General features: G+C 36.2%; 1 long non-coding RNA gene across 2 annotated transcripts in view; it reads left to right on the forward strand.

Moving 5' to 3' along the window:
- The window catches only part of LOC136032938 (uncharacterized), a 212308-nt gene that overhangs the window by 143718 nt on the left and 54173 nt on the right, over window positions 1-14417 (forward strand). The gene's annotated exons all lie outside the window — the stretch shown is intronic.

Consider the following 14417-nt stretch of genomic DNA (forward strand, 5'->3'; position numbering starts at 1 on the left):
TCTATGTTTATAATTTTGTATGCTTCTATACCTGCTGTACATTTGACGCTATAAATCGGAAACTTTTGATCGGATTGTCTGCCTTCGTAACAACCATATCTCTACTGTTTCCCGAACTTCCGGGGATTCTTTGAGATTTTCTGATTTTCACGGTAGAAAATTGATTTTACTGAAAATAAAATGTCAAAAAACTCTATAAAAAACTTTATCAAAACTTGCTGGGTTCAAGATAAAAATTATAGCCTTTGACGAAATTTCGTTAAATTTTATAATGAGCGTGTAAAATAATGTCTAAATTTTGTCTGGTGTCGACTTTCTCACTGTTAAGATAACCTGAAAAAACACTCATAGTCTAGTGCTTAGGAAAAGCCCGAATATGAAATTTCTTATGGGTCAGTAGATCCCGTAAACCAAAATATGAATATTGCTCTTTGTTCAATATTATCTGGCGGAATAAAAATTCCTCTAATGAAAAGTTCCACCTGAAGTTCAGGTCCGATTTCTCTCAGCTTTAAATCGTGTTTGTGATAATTCCCTTGTTTTTCATCCTTTTTTTGCCAGGCACAATTAATCAAAGTGAATCAGGCCTTAGTGCTGTTTGACACCAGTACAATATATTAAAAAATAAATACAGAATACGCCATCGGTCTTAACAATCCCTGTCGTTAGCCCTGATCTCCGATTCATGGTTATTCAGCCAGAAAGCACAATGGAGGGACTGGGGGCCATCCATCCTGGGCTTTCTCACACCCTTCTTCCTTACTTTCCCGAAATCTCTCCAGAGATCGACTCTGGCTGTGCCTGAGGTTACAGTCACACCACCAACCCTTGTTCCAAATCAAAGGACCAGCTAACTAAGAACTCAAACCTCTGTCCTCACGGACAAAGGATTTCAAATCTACTCAGCTAACCACTCTGCTAGGTTAGCTCTAAGGTGCAAACTATACTATTGCACCCCAACAACTAAATAATATTGTGGAATAGTCTTCTTGCTTTCTATGATATGACATATATTAACGTTAAAAGCCTTTACAGGCCATAGTTAGTGCAAAAAATGTACCATTATACGCCACAAAACTACCCAACTTACTAATACTATAACAACATACCTGTACCCAAAAACTCACTCAACCTTTCAATCCCATATATCGTCTATCACTTGGTGTTGTATCCACCCATTCCTCCCTCGTATTCCACCCTTGAAAATTTCCTCGCTCAGACCATTTAATTCATAAAAACCCGAAATAAGAATTGAGTCATCAAGCTGGTAGCTGGATATTCAGCAAATAACTCATGTCTGGATTTCGTCTTGAGGATAGCTTCCTAGACTTGTTTGGAAAGAACACAATAAAATATTTGACGATACGGACATGAAATTTTACGGTATAAAAAATGGTATTAGAATTTAATTTGAAATAAATTCACAACAATATTCCTAGGCGAGTCGAGTGGTGAGCATGCTGGAGTTAAAATCCTTTTGTTTGAGTCCTGGTGTCGCCGGTTATTTGGTTTGGAACGGAGTCAGTGGCGTGGCACTTTAAGCTCAAATGTGTACGTTGAAAACTTGGGAAAGGTAAACAGGACGGGTGGCCTCAAGCCCGCCACGGCAGTTTCTGGCTGAAGGGGTCATAAAGCAGAGATCAGAACCACCGGTAGGAGCTGCACAAGTCCAATGCCGTATATTTCTTTTACCGAGTACTTTAAGACAGATGCCTAAGACTTTTACAAGTAGATTCAATGAGTTCCACTTTAGAGTGGCTGACACATAATATAAAATATAAACATGGCGTGACTTATTATTTTCAAGCAACCCCTACTTGGCGGAAAAAAAATGCTTTCACCTGTCACATAGCTCCTCAAAGTTGCTCTGCATACAACACCGAGATAGCCCTCCAAAGTAGTTCATAGTTATGTAAGAAAGCACAATTTTTACTTGATTAAAAATTCCCTTAGATCATAAAATGACATTTTATATTTAAACTTTTTCTATCCAAGGAACTATTTCATCCATATTTTTTTCATACAAGGAAAATCTAGAGCGGTAGTCATAAACGGAGTAATTGCAATATACTACCTCTCATTCACCGGAGATCACGCCATTTCTAAAAAAGGAATGCAGGCTTGAGAATTCCAAGGTTTTATGAAAAGGTCACATTTTGTTCTGAATAGTTTCTAGCCCAGAATCATTAGCATGATCGATTAATACAACTAAATAGAGGAGAAATTCTCACAATTTCACGCCAAGCAAAATTTTAATTGGTTTTCCCGGAAAGTACTTCTTAATGGAAAATAACCCTGTCGCATTGATTTCTGCCACTTGATGTGTACAATTTCTTAAGTAGAAATATTGATTAGCATAATTGTAAATCGAATTCAAATTAAAGATCTGCCTTCGAAATTTGGAATTAATATTGTTTATTTAGCTGCATCGTTAGAAGCAATTTGCCAAAAAAAAATATTCTAAAGCTCAGATTTAAATTTTGTAAGCAAGCACGCGAGAGAAAGGAGTGTCATTATGAATGCAGCCATAACTTACTTTTTTGATGCATTAGAGTCGTCTAGCCTTCTAGAAGAAGCAGGGGCTTCACTAACTATTTTTTAGAGAAAAGAGGGGTGGTAAGATTTATCCGAGTTACTTCAACTCCATTAACACGTCAATAATTGAAATATCCATTTCTTTCATTGAGCATGAACCCGAGGAAATTTGGCTCCTAATTTTTTTTTTGTACTGCAAGAAAGATTTAAAAATATGTAAAGATTTCAGCTAGTAAAGCCGATTTGAAAGGTGTTGGATGGTAAACTTTCGGATTCTGAACAAAGACATCGAGAACTGGAATAGTAACATTCCAGAATGCACAAGAAGTAGATAAAAGATAATCAGTTATCATTTGGTTAAATTTGGCACGGTGTTCCTTGTTGGAATTTTTCCAATAGAAGGGGCAGCCAGAACATTGATGGAAAAAGACTGCATATGAAGGAACATATGTTTTGTAACTGAGAGCCAAACATGTCTTAAGGCTTATCAGAATGTCAAGAATTGACTAAGAACTAAATTGGAAAGTTATGAAGCACTGCAACAGTTAAGCAGCCAAAGTACATTGATCTTCTTCGATGTGGGTCCTGGGTCATTCTATGATCGAAAAAGTAAAAATGAAGCAGCCAGGTTGGCGCCATCACTGAGAGAAAATAAACCAGAAAATTTCATTTCTGAAGCCTAGAAGTGCTGGAAAGCGGCAGTGAAGAGAATGAGCAATACAACAATGGAAAAAAACAACATAGGATGGAAGCAATCAAAGAATTAAAAGAAGTGCTCCAGAAGCTTAATTTTACGCTGATTCAACATATAGTATGACTAAGAAGGTCGAAGATAAGAATGTTAACTGCAGCCAAAACAGGAATTGTAAATTTTGAAAAGCACCTTGCCCAAATTGGGAGGACTGATTTCCACACAATGGGAGGACTTATGCACACAAAACAAGATGACCGTAAAGACATCTTGTTGAAGCTGTTCCAACTCGGAGTAGAAACCGACTGGAATGCTCTATCTTTGAACATTAGTCTGGAGGATATTGTGGGAGAAGGAAGGGCTCAACAGCTTGCAAAGTATACAGCAAGGATGGGGTATTAAAACTCTTTATGACCGTTATTTTTCTTATGAGTGTGGAAACAATGGGTCTTGGACGCTCGAGCCTTGACCCTAAGATGTTTAGTTTGTCCCACCATAAACCAAAATTGAAATTGGTAATCACTGCAGCGTCCACGTCATTAACAGGTGACTTTTGTGAATAAAAACTGAGCCTACCGTCGCATTCATGTCATAGTTTAGAGCCGTTTTTCGAGGTGGGGGAATGAAAGTCTTCTTTTTAAGGTTTTAGAGCATGATAAATTCTCCGGCATATTTACCCTTATTGATGCGAAATTGGTGTTTTATGGCAAAAACTTGCAGACAACACTACTATGCTGAAAACACCAAATGTAGCACCACTGTAGATGTAAACTGAGAATGATGAATTAGCAGGTCCTTATTTCATGGCTTTTACCCCTGTTTTTCATCTTCTTTTATTCATCTTGCAATCTTGTTATTTTTTCTTCTTATTTCTCAAACCATGGTGCTCCCCGCCACAATTTTGTTGACTCAACTTTTTTGACAATATTGACGGGGACATACAAACGCCATTCGGTACGGTTCTGATGAGGAGTCAAGAATGGAACGTATTTCAACAAGGATTACAATAAAAATTTATGAAAATTAACATCGACGTCGACAAAACTTTTAGTGCCAAAACTTACATAAAATCCACGCATTTTTTCCTGAAATGTTGTAATAAAACTTGAACCAGAAGGCCTGGTATAGAGAGACTGGAACAGCCACAACATGTGATAGGAAGCTCTACCTACACACTAGAATGTAGAAAAGATAATGATGGATGACTTCTGACAAACTCAGAAAGATATTGCGGTAGAGAATGTGCGGGTGTTTTCATGTTCTCAAATTACGAGTATTTTATTGCTCTTGATCTAGAAGACTGGCCACACATAGATTGTTAATTATGTAATAGGTTAAAGACACTTTTAAGAATTGACACTCCCCAATTGTATTCCAGAAAAAATGTATTCAATTCCTTCTTTCATTTCTCCCTTGAACATCTTTGGAGAATTGATCCTAAGTTACTAAAACAAAGAAGGATTCTAACTCTGTACCAACACACAACTTAATCCATTGATATATTCTGAAACAACAACGCATACAAAAGTTTTTATCAGGAGGGATAGGGCTGGGTAATCATGCAAATATTTTCCAGGGTGACAGCTTCGGAAAGTTGTTTTTTGCCACGAAAATGATAGTTTCTTCTAATATTATGAATTTACAGTTTCAAACAGCTATTGATTCCAACACCGCATTCTCTTCCCCAGCCCGTTATTTTGATATCTCTTATGGATGCCTTTATATATACGAAGACTTTTCTGTTATTCGAGATCCTGCGTTCGTCAAATGTGGAGAACGCTGTTTCTTGTTTTAGTTCTAAGATAGCTCTTCCTATATCAAGCCGCAACATCGTGAATCACTGGACTGGTGTTGCTCTGACAGACAAAACAGGCATGTAAACCAGGTATGAAAAACCCCAATACCAGAAAAATACCCTTTAGTACAAACATATTTTTGATATATCAGTATCCTAAACATCAATTTATCCTTAAATATTTTACCTTATTTAATATACACGTTTGAATCTTCAAACTTTGACCAGGTTAAGCGTTTTATGCGATCTGTAAGGTATTACTATAAGAGATTTTCTGTGTGTAGCGACAGCTTTTTAAGACCCAAATTACGGTTAGTGTGAAATAACAACACCCAATTATTATATGCTAGTTTGCAATATTTACGAATGGCTCCCCTTAAGTTTTCACCGAAATGACTTCTCTGCGGAAAGCTCACATTATGTCACCATTTATCTTCTTTCATTCTTTTTAAACTCGCCCCTTCTCCACCTAGGGAAACCTTAGAAGCTTCTAATTAAGAATGTGGAAGGTTTGACAGATAAGAGTGTGGAAAATGTCTGGGAAATGTGTTCAGTGTTTTTTCAAAATTTTGTCACGGCTCTGTAACCTGTCACTATACTTCTACTTGATGAGTACAAGATATTCCATTGCAACAGAACCCGATGAAATTTTCCACTTGATTGTTTTACTTTCTCTTTATCGTTTTTTTTTTACTGGGATACAAGTTTTAAAATCAAAATGAAAAATGTAAACAATAAGAATGGATACCAATGTCTTAATTGTATAATTGACTATGTTTCGGGCACTTACCCTGGCTAAGGAGGAGGGGATTAGTACCTACAACTCCGTTCAAATTATTCAGTCTTTTATATAGCTAATCTTTTTTAGTGTTTGTTTGATCCCCTTCCACAAAAAGAGATTGTTTTGGACACGTGTACAACATAATTAGGTAGTTTATTTATGCAAGCACTATAACCCGCACCTGTTAAAACAGTCGAAATCCCCAAATGAAGGTAAAAAGTAAAGTTAAAACTTAAAATTAACAGAAATCATACCGTATATGGGGAACCTGCCCCCTCCCCAATTCCACACTTTTTACGCTAAATTTTTACAATGCTTTGAAAGTAATCCTTATCCCAAATCAACGTCCAGTTGTCTGAGTAGTCATTCTGGAAGGATTAGGGAATATAGTCGAATTTTTGTGTAAAGAACATGAGGCTAAGTAGGGGGGAGTCCCCTGATATAGGTTATAATTTCTGTTTTTTTTTAAGTTTTAATGTCGCTCTTTATATTCATTCGAAAAAACTTGTTTTTCATTCAAACTTGTTCGTTTTTAAGAGCATACCCGAGGTTACCTAAAATTTAGGGAGGGCTACCTTGCAGTTAAACCTGATTCTAAATCGAAATTCAACTTCTGCATAGCAATGCTTCGAAAAAAAAGCGTGCGTAGCTGTGCTAGAATCTGGCGGCTTTGTGCTGCAGTGAGTTGTTAGAAGTTGTAGTAGTAGTCATAATATTAAAACGTTATTTCGAATTTTTTTGGCAATTTTGAAAACAGCCAGAATTCCCTTAAAAAATCGTGGGATCGAAATAAAAACTATGCCTCTGACATCGCAATAGCCAAAACCATATACAGGAAAATTACAGTTTCATATCCTTTCTATTAGACCTTCTTCTGATACTTTAGGACAATTTGTTCTTCACTATTACCACAGGGGGGGGGGGGACAAATAAAGACGCATCTATGATCACCTTTCTCGGAAAAAAAAAATTAAATTTCACATTTCTACAGATAGAGGCTTGAAATCCCTATTTTAATGCTTTCTGATATGCTAAATTCTATGGCGTAATTTTCATATAAATCACTCATAGATTTGAGGTACTCCTTTTTTCTCGGGCAAATTTTTTGAGGCTCGTCACTTCTATTAATGGGTAGCATTAAAATTAATGAACTTTGTACAATTGGAATCACTATAAAAGGCTAATTCTTTGATTGTATGTATTGTCATCATTTTTTTTTTTCAGCTTTGGTTTCATTCAGCACGAGTCGTTTTTTTCTTACAGTTCGTTAACATCAACTACTTAACATAAAAAAATAAAGGTAAAATCTAATATGCCCGTTCAACGTCAATAAAATCACATTTTATGGTAAAAGCAGGCCTTCTTACTCCTGTGAATAACCTGAGTGTCCTTATAAAGCCCCCCCCCCTATCTATCCATTCACTTTGTGTGTCAGTAAATGTATGGTTGCAATATTTTATACTGCAAAGGAAAGCATTTTTCTGCAAGGAGAGGGAGCAACAACCCCGTAGCACCGGTATTCAGGCTTAGTCCAAATAAAGCTAGATTAGTGACTAACTTCAACGCCCCCCCCCACCCCAGACTCTCCTATGAAATTTATTTGAGGGCTCGAGGAAAGTCAGAAAATTTGGGCATAAGAATTTACCTTTTGAGGCATCAGACAAACCCCCCTCCTGCTAAACAATGACTCAGCATCCATCCTTGATAATAGCTGATGTGGAATTATACATCACTATATGTAGTTTAAATTTTACCAGACATCTTAAAAGACATTTAATTCTTAAAAGAGACCCAGAACTTCCAGCTTTTCTAAAATTTACACAACCACTACGTTCATAAGAGCTTTGTATGCACCCAGGGCAAGACTAACAACTAAAACCCTCATCCCAGGCTCTGGGGGGTTGTGTCAACCCCGAAGTCCTTTTTATATGATCTCTGGACTTTTTTTTCAAAATGATTATCTTAAAATTTCTATTGGTTGTATTAGGGTAAAAGAGGACGATAGGGGTTGGCTAGTTGCCCTCTGATCACTTATGACCTTGAAAAGAGCTCTAAAACTTCTGATTTCCAATTCAATTAGTCCCCTCTGAAGTGTATATGACCATCCCTTCCATAAAAACCTTATACGTGAACAGTGGGCAACTAGTACAACTCATAGGCTTGGCCCTGAGGGCTTTAGGGGTGTCATCTTCAAATTAATATACTCAAAATTATATTCAAATTAATATATTAATTTAATATACTTGAAGACATAATGGGCGAGGGGAGATGGTTGCCCTCCAATCAATTTTGATTTTTAAAAGTATGCACTTGAACTTTCCATTTCAAGTTGAATGAGCTCCTTTCGAGTTTTCAATTACAACTTCTAAGCAAAATGCCTGTGTCAAAAAAGTCAAGTAAAAAAATAACACACTGTAGCCATGTCGCTCTTTTCTTAAACATTTTTAAACTGACAGAATTCATCCGGGGTGCTTGGCTTTTGTTTTGATTCCAGGCCATCAAGAATTCAAATTTTTCATTTTGTCAGCTTTTTATTTTTAGTTGATAATGCTTGATGAATAGACAAATGCTTTTTGCCTGACTGTTGGAAATTGGAAGCGAGTGTTAACGGAAACAGTGCCTCCTTGCCTATTACCTTGACTGCAGTGTAAAAGCAATGAGAAATAAAATCGCTTATAGATGAAAGAATACAAACTTGGAAAAAATTTCAAGAATATTTGCATATAGTTGTCTTTGGGAAAGAGCAAGAAATTCCACAAAATACAGCATAAAATGTAAAAAAAAACTAGTAGAAAGTAAGTAGTTAAGCCGATTTGGTGCCAAGTGAGCAGTTTTAGCACTACTTTGGTGCTAGTGACACTCTTTTTTTTTATAAAAATCCTTTTATGTTCGTTTTGTTTTATGTCGTAAATTTGTACAACATGTTCTTTTTATGTCCTAAATTTCTAAAATTTTGAATAATTTGAGATTTTGAATGCTACTTATTTGCCCTATAATGTCATTGTGTCCTTGCACATAGGAATGTTGTTTGGACATAAAATACGTCCAACTGGCAACCCTGGTCAGGAGTACCCGTGTAATCTGAGACTGATTGGCAGTGAGACATTATTATGACAAAAATTCAGCAACCACCAGTCTTGGGAAACAGTTAATTTTTCATCCATTCATAATAAAGGTTTAGCCAGCAGTCGGAACTAGGTTTAGACAAAGCTCATCCAAGATTTACTTGAGAACTGTTAAGGTCCATGCAATATATGCTTCAGTAAGACTCAGATTGATTAGTATTGTTCCTTATTTGTATAGAAAAAAAAACGAATTAAAAAAAAAATATCATATGGGCGTCTAGCAATAGTGCAGTGGAATGCAGCCTGGTAAATTTAAATCAATTAAAGAAAATCAAACAAAAAAAAAGAGCAACATTAAAACTTAAAACGAACAGAAGCGGTGTATGAGGGTGGTTGTCCCTTCCTCTTTCCTTGCTTGCTATACTGAAGTCTTAGAAGTTCCTTAGAAATTCTCCTCATTCGAGTTTATCGGCCCTTATGTTTCTGGAGTCGTTCTTGAAGAATTGGGACAAAAGTCATTGGGACAATTAGCAAATGCATACGGAATAATGAGCATACTAAATGAGCATATGGAATAATTTGTTTCATTTAATGTTTCTCCTTGTTTTTGTTGGAAAAATTTATTTATTTATTTAGTACCTGACCTGACCGCTTTTCAAATCATGCCAGGAAAATCCCCCCCCCCCACCCAAAAACCTGCCCAATAGGGGAAGCTTTATGCGGACGATGGGTAAATTACAGAACAAACAGCCATTTTGCAAGGGACTGTAGGAGGGGGTAATGCCATCCCCAGGGACATAGGTGTCTTTTCTTTCAGACATATCTTGTTTGACGTATTCTGACGATATACTTCTGGTTTGTCAGACAAGCAACAGTCTTTCCAAAATGGTATCTTCTGTTTCTAATATTTTTTGCGAGATAGGCCTCAAGTTAAACATAGAGAAGTTTGAGTTTTTTGCTCCGCTTTAACTTCTTCATCTCTTTTTAATCGTTATACTTTCTCTATTCCTTTTGTTTATTCTTTGCGGTGGTTGGGTTTAATCCTTTCTAATCTTTCTAGTTTTGGGCAGTGCACTGTTTTAGATATTTTTGAAAGAATACAATTTGGGCATGCGGAAACTATTCCCAATCGAGGGAAACATAATAGACAAGTGATGGCAAAAATCTACTCTGCCATTTGTGACCATTCAGTTTTTAAGCGGCAGAAATTTCTCCCATTCTGAGAAGAAGTGATTTAAAATGAAAATGGAGTAGTTATTTCAGATATTTTAAGTTTCTTCTTTTCTTTCCTCCTTTTACTCATACCTAGATTATAATTAATAAATATAATATGCCTAACATAAAATTTAAGTTGACATAGTATAAAGTAACAATTGTCTTGTTAAATTTTGTAGTTACTATTTTTAGTTTCTTCTACTTTTCTATTTTTGTTTGCATTTAATTTCTTTTCACCCCACGTTTTAATACTAATTATATAGTGTTTTTGTGGCTAATAGATAAAGTATTATTATTTTTAGTATATGGGATTAGATACTTGAACTCGGCTGCAGCAACCCACGGTATGGTCTGGAATTTGATTCCGGTGATTTAATTATGCAAAAGCGTCTCCATAACAATCTAGACAAGAAAAAAAGAGGGCAAAATACTGACTAATGGAGTTAAAAATTAACCACTTTTGGAAAGAGCCATTAGGTATTTAAGCGTCAAAGAGTAACCTATATGAAAAATATATTATTGAACAGTCAACTGAAGATTCACTCTGGAAAATTTTACAATAAAACTTTTTATCAAAATAAGTCAGAGCAGGCCAATCATATCATTCTTGCAAAAAATTAGATGGCGCATCATCCCCCAAATTATGATAAGAGAACTATAGTATTGGCTTATTTTAGGAATTAAATTTTCCGTTGGAAATAAGAATATGATCCCTAGCTAAAACTGACCACTAGCTAAATATTGATTTAAGTAGATTTTGTAGTGAATGGGTCTTAAGTATTATCAGCAAATTTTATTGATTATGGAAGAGCCACTTAAAGGGTCCAAGGTACCTTAGCAGCTGGTGTTTTCCCATTCGTTAGTCTAGGAAATTGCCTGGTTTAATATTCGTGTACTTACAATCATTTCCACAGCAATTACGTTGAGTTTATGAGTGATATCACCAATTATTATTTTTTACTCAATTTTTCCCAAGGCTTTGCTATATTGAATAGATGGATGTTTAAAAACTGGAATACTCATTCAATTACAAAATAAAGGTCCTGCAAATATCTTTAAGCATGAAATGGTCTCCAAACATCAAGGTGGTCATTTTAATCAGAACAAGCTTAGCTTAATAGGAGTCTAATTAAGCTCGCTAGCTATATAGGAATCTACGAAAAGTCAATGAGTATCATTCGAAAGCAATCTTTTAAGCTGTCCTACTCTACAAGTCGTGCATAAGACCCACAGATGAATGTAGGTGCCCGCTATGTACTGGTGCTCCGAAAAAGGTGTTGGCACTACCCCAGAAGGTCCAGAATAGGGCAAATAGGGCAGGCCATGTCTCTACACATGGCTCGCTGCAGCCTTTAAATGAAAGGTTTGATGTAGTGTCGATGGCTGTTTTGTACAAGTACATGAATTCGTCTCCCTCTGACGAGCTCTCTCGCATTTTGCCGCTCTTTGTATAGCCATCAAGGCAGACCTGAAGGTACACAGCTCGGTCCAACTATCTCAAGAAGAAAGGCCAAGAACTGAGCACTTGAGGAACAGCTTCATCTGGTTTTGCCCTTCTATCTGGAACGATCTTCCTGGGGATGTTATTCCTGCAAATCATTCTGCTGACTCCTTCAAAAAAAGGTTCACCAGACATAAAACCTCAAGGTTTTGGAACGAAGTAAATGAATAGTGGCACATCAGATACCTTTATGTACCTGGCTTCAATAATTTAGGAATTAAAAAAAAAACAGCAATGCAATCAATTCAAGGTTACCACTAGGTCAAAAGTAAATCACCAAAATCTTGAGAAAACATTACTATATGAGCAAAACAATCACTAATTTTGAATTTAACTGCTTTCGTCTCGAAAGTGGTAGAAAAGGAACAGTTTTTGATCATCCATGTTTTAGATTAAAAGTATAAAGAGTTTTCCTTAGGAAATAGGAGGTATTCTATATAGAAACCAAAAGAACATGTGCTTGTTGATGATGGTGATACTGTATTGGGCAGAGCATTTTCATCCGACTGGAAGACAAAGAAAGGTATGGATATTATCACCACAGTAGACATTATGTTGATAACGTGCTAGCTATATGCAGGGCGCCCAAATGATTCGGAATGAGGACAGCAAATTTTAAAACAATTGGTCCTGATTAGAGTGTTTTTACTCGGTTTTTAACTGGGTTTTGACTCCATGTAATTGGATCTTAATTGGATTGGACTGTAATTTGATCTGATTTTCACTGCATGCAACAAAATAGAAAACACCGCTTGCAAAAAATTAGTAAAGAATGGCACGCACCGCTTGTATTGTCCGACCACTTCCTATTGAACAGATAATAATAATAATAATAATAATTTATTCCAGAAAAAGCCCTTGGGCCATAGGAAATTTACATAACAAAAAACAAACAGCAAATTAATTAAAATAAATTAATACTACTTGTGACTTAATAGTCACAGAAATTAAGAAAGGAGCTCAACTATCCAAAAATTGAACTTTATAGTTCCCTTTTTAAGGGCCAGAAGTAACAGGAGGGCAACCCTCTTCTTCCTTCACTCTACTTTTTATCTCCGTAGTTTCCCTCCCACCTCGCGGCATCAAAAGTTTGATGTAGCAAATTCATTCAAAAAGGTAAAAAGTTCCAAAAATTTACATTAGGGAAGGGGGAAACGAGCCAAAAAGCCCAAGTGGTTAAAAGCCTGTAATCAATCCAACGGTCAATTTATGTACAAATGTGTTTCATTCGGGAAAAACAGACATGCTGTATTGTCTTGAAACCCGAATTATGCACAGAATTCAAGTCTATGTGACTAGAGGTGCCAAATGTCTCTACCTCTGTCTACGCAACCAGCCTTTTAGTAGCAATATGCGCAAACTGCACTCTGTTAAACCGTAGAAATCCAAGGATTTTTAATATTAGAGCATGAACAAGCTTCTTGGTTTGAGGCAAAACGAACTAAGTCCTTATCTGGCCAAAACTAGGACAAGAAATAACTCAAAACAAAACAAGATTATTATCAGAATGTGCAAAAAAAGTCCGAACTCCTTATAAAATAAGCTAAGACCTGACTTCCCGTCAGGTTTAGGATAAAATTATCTTAGTGCAAGCAATTTTTAATTCATCTCCACTGCTAACTTTTATAGTAGACAGGTGGTAGGTAACACCTTGTTTTAACAGAGAATATACAGGTTAAAGCTATGAAACCTTGGTAGGTTGGTGTAAAATCAGCTAAGTCTTCACCTGGTGAAAAATAAATAATGCCTTGATTCGGGGCAAAAACAAGCTACGTTCTGACTCAGACCAAAAGCAATGCAAGTAGTTTCTTTGTGTAAAGAGGGGCTAAGTTCAAGCTCCACAAGGTCAACCCGCACAGTCAGCAATAGTTAAGTAGGGCTCTATTCAAATATTCAACTTCTAATAATTTTCAATTCTTCTTTGGAGGCACAAAGACGCCTTTTGAGGCAGTGTAGTAATTCTTTATGATTTGAGGGATGAAGCTAGCCTGCACCCTTTGAAAATTACCCCTCGCTGCAGACTTTTATCGGAAAGTACCTGTAAAGGCGTAAAATTTGGAATGATCTTAGCTATTGAATCTGCAGTTTAAATGAGCTAAAAACTCTCTTGGCCAACTATGCTTGCATGTTTCCATATTTTGCTAATCAAAATTAGTACTACAGTTTTAGGTACTTGTATAATATACGCCCTACCTATGGTTCTTCTAATATGTTTCTCTGTCGCTCAATCCAAATGAAATATACCAAAGTAAAATAAAAATATAGTTCCGTAGAAACAAATTTGGGCCATATATTTGTGCATTAGGGGGGGGGGAGGTTAAAGTATAGCGGGTCTGCATATCTAATGTGATAGGTACAAAGAATCTGCATATTCTGTAGCAAGAATTGTTTAAACTTCACACTGTCCAAATGTTTTCCCCTCACCCCATCCCCCTAATTTACAAATAAATAGCCCAAATTATATATTTTCCATCTATTCGGTCACTTCTCTTTATCTTGTCCCGCGCTAAGCTGAAAGAAACTAATAAAAAAAAACAGTTCTATGATACGTCAATGAATGAACAACTTGTGAGGTAGGGCGTAGACCATATAAGTACCCAGTTTTCGATAAAAAATTAGATATCAACAACCGAGATATATCTTCTTTGCTAAGCACCGTCACGCATATTGCAGTGTGTTAAGATAAGTTTCAGAGCTTAGTACTAGGAGATAGTGGATAGTTTGATATTCTTTTAATATTTTTTTTTTGGAATACAGAACCAAAAAATGCCGATGCTGTCGTTGTCAGGTTATTGGCTACAACTTCTGCTGCTAAATTTTGTTTATACAGAGAA

This window comes from Artemia franciscana, chromosome 11 (assembly GCF_032884065.1).
Source record: "Artemia franciscana chromosome 11, ASM3288406v1, whole genome shotgun sequence".
NCBI lineage: Eukaryota > Metazoa > Arthropoda > Branchiopoda > Anostraca > Artemiidae > Artemia > Artemia franciscana.